The sequence below is a fragment of the Ranitomeya imitator genome, chromosome 6 (assembly GCF_032444005.1).
Source record: "Ranitomeya imitator isolate aRanImi1 chromosome 6, aRanImi1.pri, whole genome shotgun sequence".
NCBI classification, from domain to species: domain Eukaryota; kingdom Metazoa; phylum Chordata; class Amphibia; order Anura; family Dendrobatidae; genus Ranitomeya; species Ranitomeya imitator.
In genome coordinates, this window is record NC_091287.1 from 138,429,953 (window position 1) to 138,444,269 (window position 14,317).

Genomic DNA, 14,317 nt, shown 5'->3' on the forward strand with positions numbered 1-14,317 from the left:
GGTGCGTCCTCGCATACGTACCCACCAATCCTGGATCAGAATCCAGTGAATCCCCAGAGAGCACAGTGCGTCCGCTGGGGGATTCATAAGTCTGAAGGCACACAGAGTGGCTGCAGACTTATCAATTTAGACCAGACAACCCTTTCATTTGAGGGTCTTCACATCCTAAACGGAGTAGGGGTTTAGGGATTAATGACAGCTCTTTAATACGTAGCTGCCTCTATTTTAAGGTACCAAAAGTAATTGAACAAATATCTCAAAAGCTCTTTAATGGGCTGCATGAGCAGGTCCCGCGTTAATCTATCATCAATTAAGCAGGTACAAGGTCATTTCAGATGTGACATTTGCATTTGGAAGCTGTTACTGTGAACCCACAACATGCAGTCAAAGGGCATCTCAATAAAAGAGAAACAGACCATCATTAGGCTGAATAAAAAAAGAAAGCCATCAGGCAGAGAGCAGAAATCTTAGAAATGCCCAAATTAACAGTTTGGTACATACAGAAAGAAAAAAAAAAGAGAGAGCACTGGTGAGCATGTGAACTTAAAAACACCTGGGCGTCCACGGAAGACAAAAGTAGAGGATGATTGCAGAATCATTTCCAAGAAGAAAAACCCATTAAAGGGTTGTCCACTACTAGGATAACCCCTTCTTGATATAAATATCTGACGCCAATAAAATAAAAATACTTTTACTCCCCACCGGTGCTGATGCCATCCCTGCGGTGTAGGCATTTGCGGTCCAGAGGCTCTCGTGCGGTTGTTATGACACGTGAGCCTGGCACCTAATGAGCGCAAACAATTAATCAGCCTTAAAGTTAGAAAGGCCAGATTAGACTTTGACAAAAAACATCTAAAAAAGCTGCCCAGTTCTTTGAACAGATGAAACTGAGATCAACCTGTTCCAGAATGATGGACAGGATTCTCCACTAAAAAGTAAATTTTTCCAATTACCGTACTTTTGAGCCCCTGAAATGAGGAGGCTTTGTAGAAAAAAGGTTGCAATTCCTAGATGTTTCACAACTAATTTTTGTGCAACTCCTTTATCTAAACCTGAAAGTCTACACTTCAATTACATCTCAATTGTTTCATTTTAAACCAAAAATAGTGGCCTGCAAAGCCCAAATCATGAAGATTCGGTCACTATCCACATATTTCTGGACCTAACTGTGTGGTATGCATCACAGACAGCTCAGTGATGAATGACTAGTCACTCTGTTTTTCCATAATTAATGCGAACCTTAACTTACAGATGCAACTGATTTAAAGGGATCAGAGTGTTGCAAGACAAAAAACCTATTCCCACCTTCTGAACTGGTTCTGCTTCTCCACACTATGACCTACGCCACTCTCTAGGCATCAACATTCTTTACTCTGCGTCAAGTGACCTCTGCGGACAATCAAGAAAAAAATATTCAAATTGAAGGTGACGTTTGCAGTCAATAAGCGGATGATAATTGGCTGCTGGATGTTGGCGGGCGCACACTATGGAAACAATCTGGGAGGTGACTACAGGTTTTTTTGCTTTCTCATACCACTTGAGGTCCATTAAGAACTTGCTAGTAGCGGACAACCCCTTTAGCACTGAAAACTAAGTTGCAGAGAATTCTCTGTCGCCTAATATTAGTGGAATAGTTAGTACTTATATGTATCTAGTAAATCTTAACCCCAAAACTTAGCACACCCTATGAGCTGAGTCATTGCCATTAAAGAGGTTCTCCAGTGAAAACAAGTTATCACTTGTCCAAAGGATAAGTGATCATTTACTTATTGGTGGGGGTCTGAATGAATGGAGCAGCAGTCAGAGCTGTGGAGTCGGAGTTGTGGAGTCGGAGTTAGTTTTGGTTGGAGTCGGAGTCAGAAGAAATGTACCGACTCCAGCTTTAAAAAAAAATGTATTAATATTTCATAATTGAACTTTCATATGAATTTTATAAATATTACTCAAATATATATGTTCTATCAAACTATGAACAACAGTGATGAGCAGATAAGAACACAGCCAGTACACTTCAGCAGAATTTTTCATGTGCACTAAAAGAAATTGAGAAATGTGACCGTTCATCAAAAATAACAGTGCAACAAGCGATTCCTCTGTATCCTGACATTGTCAGAGATGTTGCCCGAGTGGTTACTGCTTTGCCACCAACCCAAGTTAGTGTAGAGAGGTTGTTCTCTGCTCTCAAAATAATTACCGTATATACTCGAGTATAAGCCGACCCGAGTATAAGCCGACCCCCCTAATTTTGCCACAAAAAACTGGGAAAACTTATTGACTCGAGTATAAGCCTAGGGTGGAAATGCAGCATTTACCGGTGAATTTCAAAAATAAAAATAGATCATTATTTCCCCATAGCTGTGCCATATAGTGCTCTGCACTGTTCATATTGCCCCATAGATGCTGCACAGATGCCCCATATAGTGCTGTGTGCCGTTCATATTGCCCCATAGATGCTGCACAGATGCCCCATATAGTGCTGTGTGCCGTTCATACTGCCCCATAGATGCTGCACAGATGCCCCATATAGTGCTGTGTGCCGTTCATACTGCCCCATAGATGCTGCACAGATGCCCCATATAGTGCTGTGTGCCGTTCATATTGCCCCATAGATGCTGCACAGATGCCCCATATAGTGCTGTGTGCCGTTCATACTGCCCCATAGATGCTGCACAGATGCCCCATATAGTGCTGTGTGCCGTTCATACTGCCCCATAGATGCTGCACAGATGCCCCATATAGTGCTGTGTGCCGTTCATACTGCCCCATAGATGCTGCACAGATGCCCCATATAGTGCTGTGTGCCGTTCATACTGCCCCATAGATGCTGCACAGATGCCCCATATAGTGCTGTGTGCCGTTCATACTGCCCCATAGATGCTGCACAGATGCCCCATATAGTGCTGTGTGCCGTTCATACTGCCCCATAGATGCTGCACAGATGCCCCATATAGTGCTGTGTGCCGTTCATACTGCCCCATAGATGCTGCAGATGCCCCATATAGTGCTGTGTGCCGTTCATACTGCCCCATAGATGCTGCACAGATGCCCCATATAGTGCTGTGTGCCGTTCATACTGTCCCATAGATGCTGCACAGATGCCCCATATAGTGCTGTGTGCCGTTCATACTGCCCCATAGATGCTGCACAGATGCCCCATATAGTGCTGTGTGCCGTTCATACTGCCCCATAGATGCTGCACAGATGCCCCATATAGTGCTGTATGCCGTTCATACTGCCCCATAGATGCTGCACATATATCTGTGCCATGGCCGCTGCTGCAATAAAAAAAAAAAAAAAACACATACTCACCTCTCTTGATTGCAGCTCCCAGCGTCCGGTCCCGGCGCCTCCATCTTCCCGGCGTCTCTGCTCTGACTGATCAGGCAGAGGGCGCCGCGCACACTATATGCGTCATAGCGCCCTCTGCCTGAACAGTCAGAGCGCAGACGCCGGGAAGATGGAGCGGCGCCCGGCGGCTGGAACGTGGACAGGTAAATATAACATACTCACCTAGTCCCAGCGATCCTCGCGCTATCCCTGCCTTCCTCCCCGTCTTCTGTGCTGCAGCCTCTTCCTGTCAGCGGTCACCGGCACCGCTGATTAGAGAAATGAATAGGCGGCTCCACCCCTATGGGAGGTGGAGCCGCCTATTCATTTCTGTAATGAGCGGTCCCACGTGACCGCTGAAGAGGGGAAGAAGCTGCAGCACAGAAGACGGGGAGGAAGGCAGGGACAGCGCGAGGATCGCTGGGACTAGGTAAGTATACCTCAGCGCCCTCACCCCCTCACCTGCTGACCCCACCGCTACCGTGACTCGAGTATAAGCCGACAGGGGCACTTTCAGCCCAAAAATTTGGGCTGAAAATCTCGGCTTATACTCGAGTATATACGGTAGATCAGATTTGAGGGCATCCATGAAGGAGGATCTGACAGAGGCAATACTTTTTCTGAGGACAAATTTATAGATTTCTTCTTATTAACTGCATAACAGTGTTTATTGCATATTTACTTACAAGAGTTTAGAAAAGTTTATAAAAGTTATTTGCTATATTCTAATTGTATTCTAATAAATATGGTTTTTGCTCTAAGTGGTCTGATTACTTATATGATGGTGAGAAACTGAATAAGCATGATGTTAATATTTGACAACAGTAAATTTATTGTTACGAATTGGCCATTTATGAAGGAGTCGGAGTCAGAGTCGGAGCCGGAGTTGGAACCTGATAAAATCCAGGAGTCGGAGTCGCAACTGTGGCTTACCGACTCCACAGCCCTGGCAGCAGTACACATGGCTGACTGTCTATTCATTGTCTATTTGGCTGACAATTTTCTGGCAGTGCCATAGACAATTCATGGAGTGCCAGTTATACACTTGTGCTGCTGCTGCTCAATTCTGAAGGGTATAATAGTACCCTGTCAGGGGTAAAAATTCTCTGTTCTTCAGACTGGTGCATGCCCCAGTGGTCAGATCCCAACGATCAATAAGGTGTCGCCCATTCTGTGGATACGTGATACTTTCATGTGAAGATGTACACATCATGCCTAGAAACATACATAGGCAGTACTTGGCAAACAAGCATGTTCCTAATGCCATACCACCCCTATGTTGGGTTTTAAATGCCTCAAAACATTTGTTCTACCAATTATGCCATATATTTTCACAGTGGATTTACATTCTAAGAAATTCAGCCAATTTGCATCCAAATTCAGATGTGGTGGGAAATCTACATTGGGTTGACGGAGTTCTGCACCAACTTTTGGGTAGGTATGGCGTGAACCTTTTCCCTAAACCAGACTCCCCAACGGGTTTTTTGGTGGTTTAGTAAACTGGATTGTGTACGGCTGACAATTGCCGCATAATGCACAGACTGAGCATTTGAGGAGTTGTCAGGATGAAGTAGTGACAACAGATTATAGACACTCTAGTCTCCTAGGTATTAGTGTTTGCTCTACTGAACAAAGCCCTACATCCAGTATTGATTATAAAAGCCTCTGTAACGTCCAGATGGCAACAAATAATTATTATATCAGCTGATAAACAAGTAATGAGAACCAACAGTAATCTAGTAGATTATATAGGCGCCTACAGATGCGAGCCGTATCATCCTCCAGCCGCCGACCCCAAATTACAAGCACTCATGTCTAAGCCTTGGACTTGAAAAGTCGAAAATTCAGTTCTCCTCGGGAGGGGATACAAAGGAAGAATCTGGTGCCCTCATAAACACACCGTACTGATAGACTAAAGTTTTAGAAGTATGAGTAGTTTCGCTCCAATGTAAATGACGAAACAGATCCGTTACAAGCTACCAATGTGAAAGGGAAGACTAATGGTGGGACCCATCATCAGGGGGTACAACTGCCTCTCACTAACCAGTACATGACTGTGCCACTCAGGGACAAGAGAAGAAGCAGAGCCCGTATTAATGTGATGCCTTACGACCAATCAGAGGCACCAAGAGGGCTCATGTGTTACCCTTAGCCTTGTTCAAAGTCCTTTCTGCCTATAACGAGTCTTTGAAATGCTGACGAGAGCTTTGTCACTGCTGCCGACGAGCCAAGAGGGCTGCGCTAGGAGCCTACTCTACATTACAGGCTTTCCTAAAATCACAAGATATCTCTCTCTATAGGGTTCCAGGGCCCTGAACATAGGATCGCTGGGGGTCTCGTTGGTTTGACACCCAGCAATTAGCAAGTTATCCCCCATCGTTAGGTGATGATTTTGGTAGTAACTCTTTTAAAGGGGTTCTCCACTTTGGACCACCTCTACTTGTTATAAGAGTCCATTGACAATAAGCAGATCACAAAGTGTTGACATTGTCATATTTAAAAAAAAAATTTGATTGCTCAAAACCCACAAAGAAAAAACAAGCAGCATGTGCACGAGTTCAGAAAGTCTCATTCATTTTGCTGGCTCCGTAAAATTGCTGCATTCCCCCTCCCCCCCCCCACAGCAAAGACGCAGCATGAGAACAAGTCCTAAGGTTAGTCTTTTGGGGAAAATTGTGCATTACATAGAGCCCATTGGAATCAGAAGACTGTCTGGGTCATGGAGGACAGGGCAGGTCCTCCACAGTGACAAGCTGTAAAACTACTGCGCTATTTGGCAATAGCTGAGGATCCTGAGCCAGAAGCCCTACTTTACTCACAATTCCCATAAGAAGTGATTGAAACCCCATTAGGTTACGATTATCAGGGGATGCTAACAAGCTCCTAATATTAAATTCTCTGACTTATAAATGAATACAGGCAACAAGGATTTAGGGATAATAACGTCACATACTAACCTTGTATAACAAATCAGTATCACTAAATGACAAGTAATCCAACCTTGTCTATACAAACATAATATATCAACCAGGCACACAAAGCGAGAAATCAGAATACACCTCACCAACCTAGATCCACGTTGTGGCCATTTAGATGCCTGTCACTAGGAAAGTGCTGCCGGCAACCAGGAAACAAACTGCAGCTCTTCCTTCCAAGTCACTTCCTTAAACCTGTTCCAGCCCAGCCCTGCACTCCCGCCCAGCTGGGCCATCCAGACACACTGACAGCCTGCTACAGAGGGAACTTTGCTCTTCCTATTAGAAGTAACTACTTGCACAGAACTCAGGATGATCTAATAGCTGAAGTCTGTGGGTACATCAGCATCTAAAATGTGCCCTGTGATGAAACGTTCTTTACACCTCTATATCCTAGTACATCTAGGGCTACATTCCCATCATGAGCTTTAGGACAGTTAAGGCCCCTTCACATTAAGCGACGCTGCAGCGATACCGACAACGATCCGGATCGCTGCAGCGTCGCTGTTTGGTCGCTGGAGAGCTGTCACACAGACCGCTCTCCAGCGACCAACGATGCCGGTAACCAGGGAAAACATCGGGTAACTAAGCGCAGGGCCGCGCTTAGTAACCCGATGTTTACCCTGGTTACCATGCTAAAAGTAAAAAAAAACAAACACTAGATACTTACCTACCGCTGTCTGTCCTCCAGCGCTGCGCTCTGCTTCTCTGCTCTCCTCCTGTACTGTCTGTGAGCCGGAAAGCAGAGCGGTGACGTCACCGCTCTGCTTTCCGGCTCACAGCCAGTACAGGAGGAGTGCAGAGCACAGCGCTGGAGGACAGACAGCGGTAGGTAAGTATCTAGTGTTTGTTTTTTTTTACTTTTAGCATGGTAACCAGGGTAAACATCGGGTTACTAAGCGCGGCCCTGCGCTTAGTTACCCGATGTTTACCCTGGTTACCAGTGAAGACATCGCTGGATCGGTGTCACACACGCCGATCCAGCGATGTCTCCAGGGAGTCCAGCGACGAAATAAAGTTCTGGACTTTATTCAGCGACCAACGATCTCCCAGCAGGGGCCTGATCGTTGGTCGCTGTCACACATAACGATTTTATTAACGATATCGTTGCTACGTCACAAATAGCAACGATATCGTTAACAATATCGTTATGTGTGAAGGTACCTTTAATGATGTTGCAGATCTTCTGCACCCATTCAGCGGTTTGTTTGTTTTTACCGCTGGGGTGGTGCTAAAAGTCCCCTACTCCTGTCTTTCAGCGTTTTCATGTGTTTTGCTGCTAGGCCGGTCTGTCTCCTGCAGTTTGTGACCTGCCAGCTGCTCCGGATTTTCATGGAGCTGTGCGGAGGTCACTAGTCAATGTAAGTCTATGAGAGCTTCGTTCTTTATTAATAGACTTGTACTGACAAGATGGCGCAAACCGAAGCGGCGCTGAAAAACTGTGAAGACGCTGGAGGGGGAGTATATGACCGGGGACTTATGTTTAAAGCACCACTTCAGTGCTTTAAAAACAACACTGGAGTGGTGTTTTAAGAAAAATAGGATAATTGCATTGTTTCAAAAATACACAGCAAAAAACTTGCCAAAAGCTCATCATGGGAACTTAGCCTAATAGCACTTCATACATCAACACATTGTACCTTTATGCATTAGTTCCCAATCAATAAAAGGCATGTGATTTTTGCAGATACAGTTGTGGACAAAAGTATTGACACCCCTGCAAATCTGTCAGATAATACTCAGTTTTTTCCTGAAAATGATTGCAAACACAAATTCTTTGTTATTATTATCTTCATTTAATTTGTCTTAAATGCAAAAAAACACAAAAAGAATTGTCCTAAAGCCAAATTGGATATAATTCCACACCAAACATAAAAAAGGGGGTGGACAAAAGTATTGGCACTGTTTGAAAAATCATGTGATGCTTCTTTAATTTGTGTAATTAACAGCACCTGTAACTTACCTGTGGCACCTAACAGGTGTTGGCAAAAACTAAATCACACTTGCAGCCAGTTGACATGGATTAAAGTTGACGCAACCTCTGTCCTGTGTCCTTGTGTGCACCACATTGAGCATGGAGAAAAGAAAGAAGACCAAAGAACTGTCTGAGGACTTGAGAAACCAAATTGTGAGGAAGCATGAGCAATCTCAAGGCTACAAGTCCATCTCCAAAGACCTGAATGTTCCTGTATCTACCGTGGGCAGTGTCATCAAGAAGTTTAAAGCCCATGGCACTGTGGCTAACCTCCCTAGATGTGGACGGAAAAGAAAAATTGACAAGAGATTTCAAGGCAAGATTGTGCGGATGTTGGATAAAGAACCTCGACTAACATCCAAACAAGTTCAAGCTGCCCTGCAGTCCGAGGGTACAACAGTGTCAACCCGTACTATCCGTCGGCATCTGAATGAAAAGGGACTGTATGGTAGGAGACCCAGGAAGACCCCACTTATTACCCCGAGACATAAAAAAAAGCCAGGCTAGAGTTTGCCAAAACTTACCTGAATAAGCCTAAAACGTTTTGGAAGAATGTTCTCTCATCAGATGAGACAAAAGTAGAGCTTTTTGGCCAAAGGCATCAACATAGAGTTTAAAGGAGAAAAGAAAAAGAGGCATTCAAAGAAAAGAACACGGTCCCTACAGTCAAACATGGCGGAGGTTCCCTGATGTTTTGGGGTTGCTTTGCTGCCTCTGGCACTGGACTGCTTGACCGTGTGCATGGCATTATGAAGTCTGAAGACTACCAACAAATTTTGCAACATAATGTAGGGCCCAGTGTGAGAAAGCTGGGTCTCCCTCAGGTGTCATGGGTCTTCCAGCAGGACAAAACACACTTCAAAAAGCACTAGAAAATGGTTTGAGAGAAAGCACTGGAGACTTCTAAGGTGGCCAGCAATGAGTCCAGACCTGAATCCCATAGAACACCTGTGGAGAGATCTAAAAATGGCAGTTTGGAGAAGGCACCCTTCAAGTATCAGGGACCTGGAGCAGTTTGCCAAAGAAGAATGGTCTAAAATTCCAGCAGAGCATTGTAAGAAACTCATTGATGATTACCGGAAGCGGTTGGTCGCAGTTATTTTGGCTAAAGGTTGTGCAACCAAGTATTAGGCTGAGGGTGCCAATACTTTTGTCTGGCCCATTTTTGGAGTTTTGTGTGAAATGATCAATGTTTTGCTTTTTGCTTCATTCTCTTTTGTGTTTTTTCATTTAAGACAAATTAAATGAAGATAATAATACCAAAGAATATGTGATTGCAATCATTTTCAGGAAGAAACTGAGTATTATCTGACCGAATTGCAGGGGTGTCAATACTTTTGGCCACAACTGTATTTGGGTGAAAAGAAGGGACTGTCATTCCTAAAAAAATACCCATGGAAGGTATGACTGTTATAGATTACTCCTAATTCAGGATTTGCTATATTTGTAATTTCCTAATATCTGAAAGGAGTGTTCCCGCCACTAAAGACATGTGTCACCTATCCACACGATAGCTAATACCGCACTAGTTATCTCTGCTGGTAGCCCACCGGTTCTCTTCAGCTGTTAGGATGCAGTGGCTGCATCATTGATGCTGCTATATTCACTGTCTATGGGACTGACAAAGCTAGCTGCCTACCGTGATCGGTAGAAGGAGCGGCAGCAGTCATGTCCAACCATGCTGTATGCAGTGAGAAGGAACAGGGCTGGGACTCTTGTTACTGTGAACCAAAGTGGTCACAGCAGTATGGCCCCTGCAATCAGACACTTATCACCTATAGTGTGGCTAGGTAATAAATGCATTTCATGAGGCAACCCCCTTTAAGCGACCCTAAACCATAACCTTTATTTTGAGCACTAATTAGCAAATACACTGAAATTAGCAAATATTCTTCTTTCATGTTCACTTTCCTTGTGCAGGAATGAAAGATGCCAAGCAATGACTACTTAGTCAGCATAACGGTAGGGCTGGCACACTGCGATAAAGGACTCCCATGGTATGGCGATATTGCTAAGTCCTAATGGGTTGGTATAGTGGAGCCCGGAAATAGATGTGCTCCAGTGTTACTCTGGCATTCTGTGCATTAGCAGGGACAATATTTCTTGCTTACATAGGGGGAAAGCTCACACATGACCTGGCTGGTCCCTGCATGGGTAACCTATATTACTGGTTCAGCAACAGTGTTCAAAATTTCTCATGGGGTCTCATGAGTCCAATTACGGCATTACTTAGTAAGGAGCTGTAATAATGCTCCTGGGGTGCTGCTTTGGCCTTTAATGTACCTCCCCATGCCAAGATCCATACAGGTGAGCTCTATGGCCATTGACTAACAATATGGTGGTGGTATACAGCAATGCTGTCATCAACACATAGTTCTACATATCCTGTTACAGGTTTTGTCTTTAGACGCCAACAGAGACAGCTCTGAATATTTATGAGGAGGCAAACAATCCAGGGACTTTCAGGAGCGTGATCGCTGTGCTCCACGAAAGCATCAGATGTCATCATCAGGCTCCTGCTTTCGGATGACTGCTAATAATCACAAGATTAAATATTTCGGGGGGTTGTAAGTTTTAAAGGAATATTAACTTTCTCCCCTAGTGACGGATCTATGACATCTACATTTGTGAGGCTCTCTTAGAAAGATGTGTGATCCGATGAGTTAGCTAGTTACTTAGTAATCGTGTCCAACAACTCGTTGTACAGGAGACACTCTCTGAGGAGGAAATCACAAGCAGCGGCCTCGATGGCCTTTCCACTGCTTCCCTGCACATGAAGGGAAACAACTGGCAGAGCGTTCTTGTAGATAAAATAGCCATTTCACTTCCCAACTGTGTGACTGTACAGGGGAGAAGTGAAAAGACCGCAGCAGCACAGTACCACTGTGTGTAAGTGCAGTCTAAGGCTGCTTTCACACATCAGGTTTTTTCATTCCGGCTGATTACGGCTCTTTTCAGAAAAAACAGAACCGGTTTTTCCCCATTGACTTGTATTAGTGCCGGATTGCGCCGGATGGCCTAGCGTTCTTTCCTTTTTTTTCTGGATCCGGCGAACAATTCGATTCCAGCGTCTGGAAAAAACATCTACTGTAACATTTTTTGTCTGCAGCGAAAAAGCCTGAAGGGCAGGATCCGGCTCTTCGCAACAATGCATGTCTATGGACGCCGGAATGCGCCGGATCCGGAAAAAGGCGGATCCGGCAGCCTGATCCAGTTTTTTCATCTGAGCATGCTCAGAACCTATAGGGCTGCCCCCAGGACACATATATAAAAGAATGCCATTGAGGCCCTCACTCATTTCCAGCCTTCCAGCAAGAGAGCCAACACCCTGCCTTCCAGCAAGAGCCTACCTGCCTTCCAGCAGTAGCCTTGCCTGCCTGCCTGCCTTCCAGCAAGAGCCTTGCCACACCCTGTCTTCTAGCAAGAGCCTTGCCTGCCAGGAAGAGCCTAGCCTGCCTGCCAGCAAGAGCCTACCTGCCATCAGCCATGTCTTCTTCTGGGAGCCCTCCCTCTAATCCAGAGGTGTCAAACTGCATTCCTCGAGGGCCGCAAACAGGTCATGTTTTCAGGATTTCCTTGTATTGCACAGGTGATAATTTAATCACCTGCACAGAATGATTCCAGCACCTTGTGCAATACAAGGAAATCCTGAAAACATGACCTGTTTGCGGCCCTCGAGGAATGCAGTTTGACACCTCTGCTCTAGTCGGCAGCGCATTGAGGTGAATATATCTTTTGTATATAATTTCTCGCTCAAGCTCTCTCTCTCTCACTCTCTGTCTAGCTCACTCTCTCTCTCTTTGTCTAGCTCACTTTCTCTCTCTGTATGTGTATATATATATATATATATATATATATATATATATATATATATGTGTGTATTTCACCATCTTTCATTTTTGTAGGAAGCAGCTGCTGCAGAAGAGGTGCTTCCGGAAGAAGACCGAAGGGGTGGAGAAAGATCTGGAGCGGGATCACAATTGGTATGTTTCTTTCATGCATCACGGAACCACAAACCACACACTACACCCAACACATAAAAACCAAAGATTACAGAAAGAACAATGCACACAACACATAGAAACAGATCATTGGACACATTGCACAACATGAACAGAATGATCACTAAAGATATCAAAATGTACACAACACATAAAAAGGCAAACTACAAGCACATAATTGTGATGTTTTTCTTTAGAGTTCAAATTCTGGTGCTCCATCAAGAGGTCCTCCGAGTGGCTCCCAGGGTCGTCGGCGTGAGAGTCGTGGCGGCCGACATCGTATAAGCATCTTTTTTTTTTGGTATTTTCTTTGTTTTGAATCTAATTTTTTTTTTTTTTGGCCTTTTTTATAACAGGCTTTACATTGTACTCCTGATTTGGATGGTGAGGAGGTCAGCCTCAATATTGACCTCCTCATCGATCTGATCCGAGAAAGGGAGCCGCTGTGGAACATGGGTTACCGCCGTCATGCTGATGTCATAGTGACCCGTCGACTCTGGGAACAAGTATGCCAACAGCTAGTTGAGAGGTGGGAGGACCTCGATGTTCGGGCCCAGACTCAAGAACGTAAGTACACAGAGTTCAGTTATGTTGATGCATTCAAAGGATTGTATCTTAACCAATTTGTGTTTCTCCTTTTTTACAGGTGAGAGGATTGTGAACTGGGGGCGGTCTATCAAGGATCGCTTTAAGAAGGAGTTCAACAAAGAGATGCAGGCCCCGAGTGGTTCTGGAGGACACAGGAGCAGATACAAGTATGCCCAAGCCCTGTCGTTCCTCAGGTCAACGATGGTGACTCGAAGGTAAAAATCACCCACCACATGTAATAAGAAATGTTCTACATGTCTAACCCTCTTTTGTTGTTTCAGCAGGGGCCATGCAATTTCAGTATATTCTTTTTTTTTTTTCTTTGTTCCACAGCACTGTCGGGAGCACTCGGGAGCCTGCAGCTGCGTTGAACCCTTCTGGGGCGATCCCTCAGGAGTCCGCCACCGAGCGACACTTCGACAGTCCCGACACCTCTGCACCTTCACACTCTGCACCTTCTCAGCCTTCCCACCCATCTGATCCCTCGGTCCCATCCACCAGCGCTGGAGCATCCTGGCCGGTTCCATTGCATGAATCTGCTGGTGAGGATATAGCTTTTCCTGTACCCCACCCCTCTGCTGCTGCCACCTCTAGTACACCTGTGACTTCGGGGCACCAGCGTCAGAGGGGTCAGGTACAGAGCTATGCGCCCAAGTTTTTGCACCTGAACGCATCATTTCAGAACTGTCTCAAAGTTTTGTCCGAGCAAATGGCTGCAGGTTTCAATTTAATAAATAAAAGCATACTCGAGTTGCATACACTTCTGCTAACGATGCGTTCAGAGGCAAGTCAGTCACCGAACCACACTTTTTTCTGGTCGGTACTCGAGCAAATGGAGAAGCTATCTACTGATCAGCAGATACAAGTAGTGGAAGCCTTCCAGTCTACTCTAGCGCTCATTGTCTCCAAAGCCACCACACTTGCTACCCCTCCGGCACCTGCCCCCCCTTCAGCCACTGTTCATCACTACAGCCACTACCATCCTCCTGACCCGTCCCAGCAACATGCCCGAGCCCCGTCCCACCAACCTCACCTTTACCCACATCGTGATCGTGCCCCGTCCCACCATCCAGACCACTACCAGCGTGTGCCCTTTCCCACCATCAGACCAGTATGAACATCCCTCCCCATTTCCAACAATATCTTCCACGCCTCCTCTCCCTGCCCACTACCAACAGCCTCATTCACCCGTCATGTCCCAACCCCCTTTTCCACCCCTCAACGCTTCAGCCTCCCAATCCTCCCAAACCATCAGCCACACCCCTACATCATACCAAATTCCTAACCCAACTCCCAATTTCCTGTCCACCCGTTCACTTGCTTTCTCCACCCCATCACCACTACCTATTGATCCTTCCCCACCACCACCATCACATTCCTCTCTCCACACTCCCACTGTCAAAGTGTCCCTATCTGACAGCCCCTCCAGCACTATCTCCACCCCGACATAT

The 14,317-nt window shown here is 45.4% G+C and overlaps 1 protein-coding gene across 5 annotated transcripts in view; it reads right to left on the bottom strand.

Moving 5' to 3' along the window:
* Positions 1 to 14,317, bottom strand: part of ZDHHC3 (zinc finger DHHC-type palmitoyltransferase 3) — a 91,468-nt gene that overhangs the window by 54,461 nt on the left and 22,690 nt on the right. The window contains exon 1 of one of the 5 annotated variants that reach the window (XM_069730148.1): positions 6,396 to 6,494. The exons of 3 other annotated variants lie outside the window; for them this stretch is intronic. The gene's annotated coding sequence lies outside the window, so the exon portion shown is untranslated. Of the gene's footprint in view, positions 1 to 6,395; positions 6,495 to 14,317 lie in introns of those variants that run through there. One more of the 5 variants, XM_069730150.1, reaches the window with a different exon arrangement.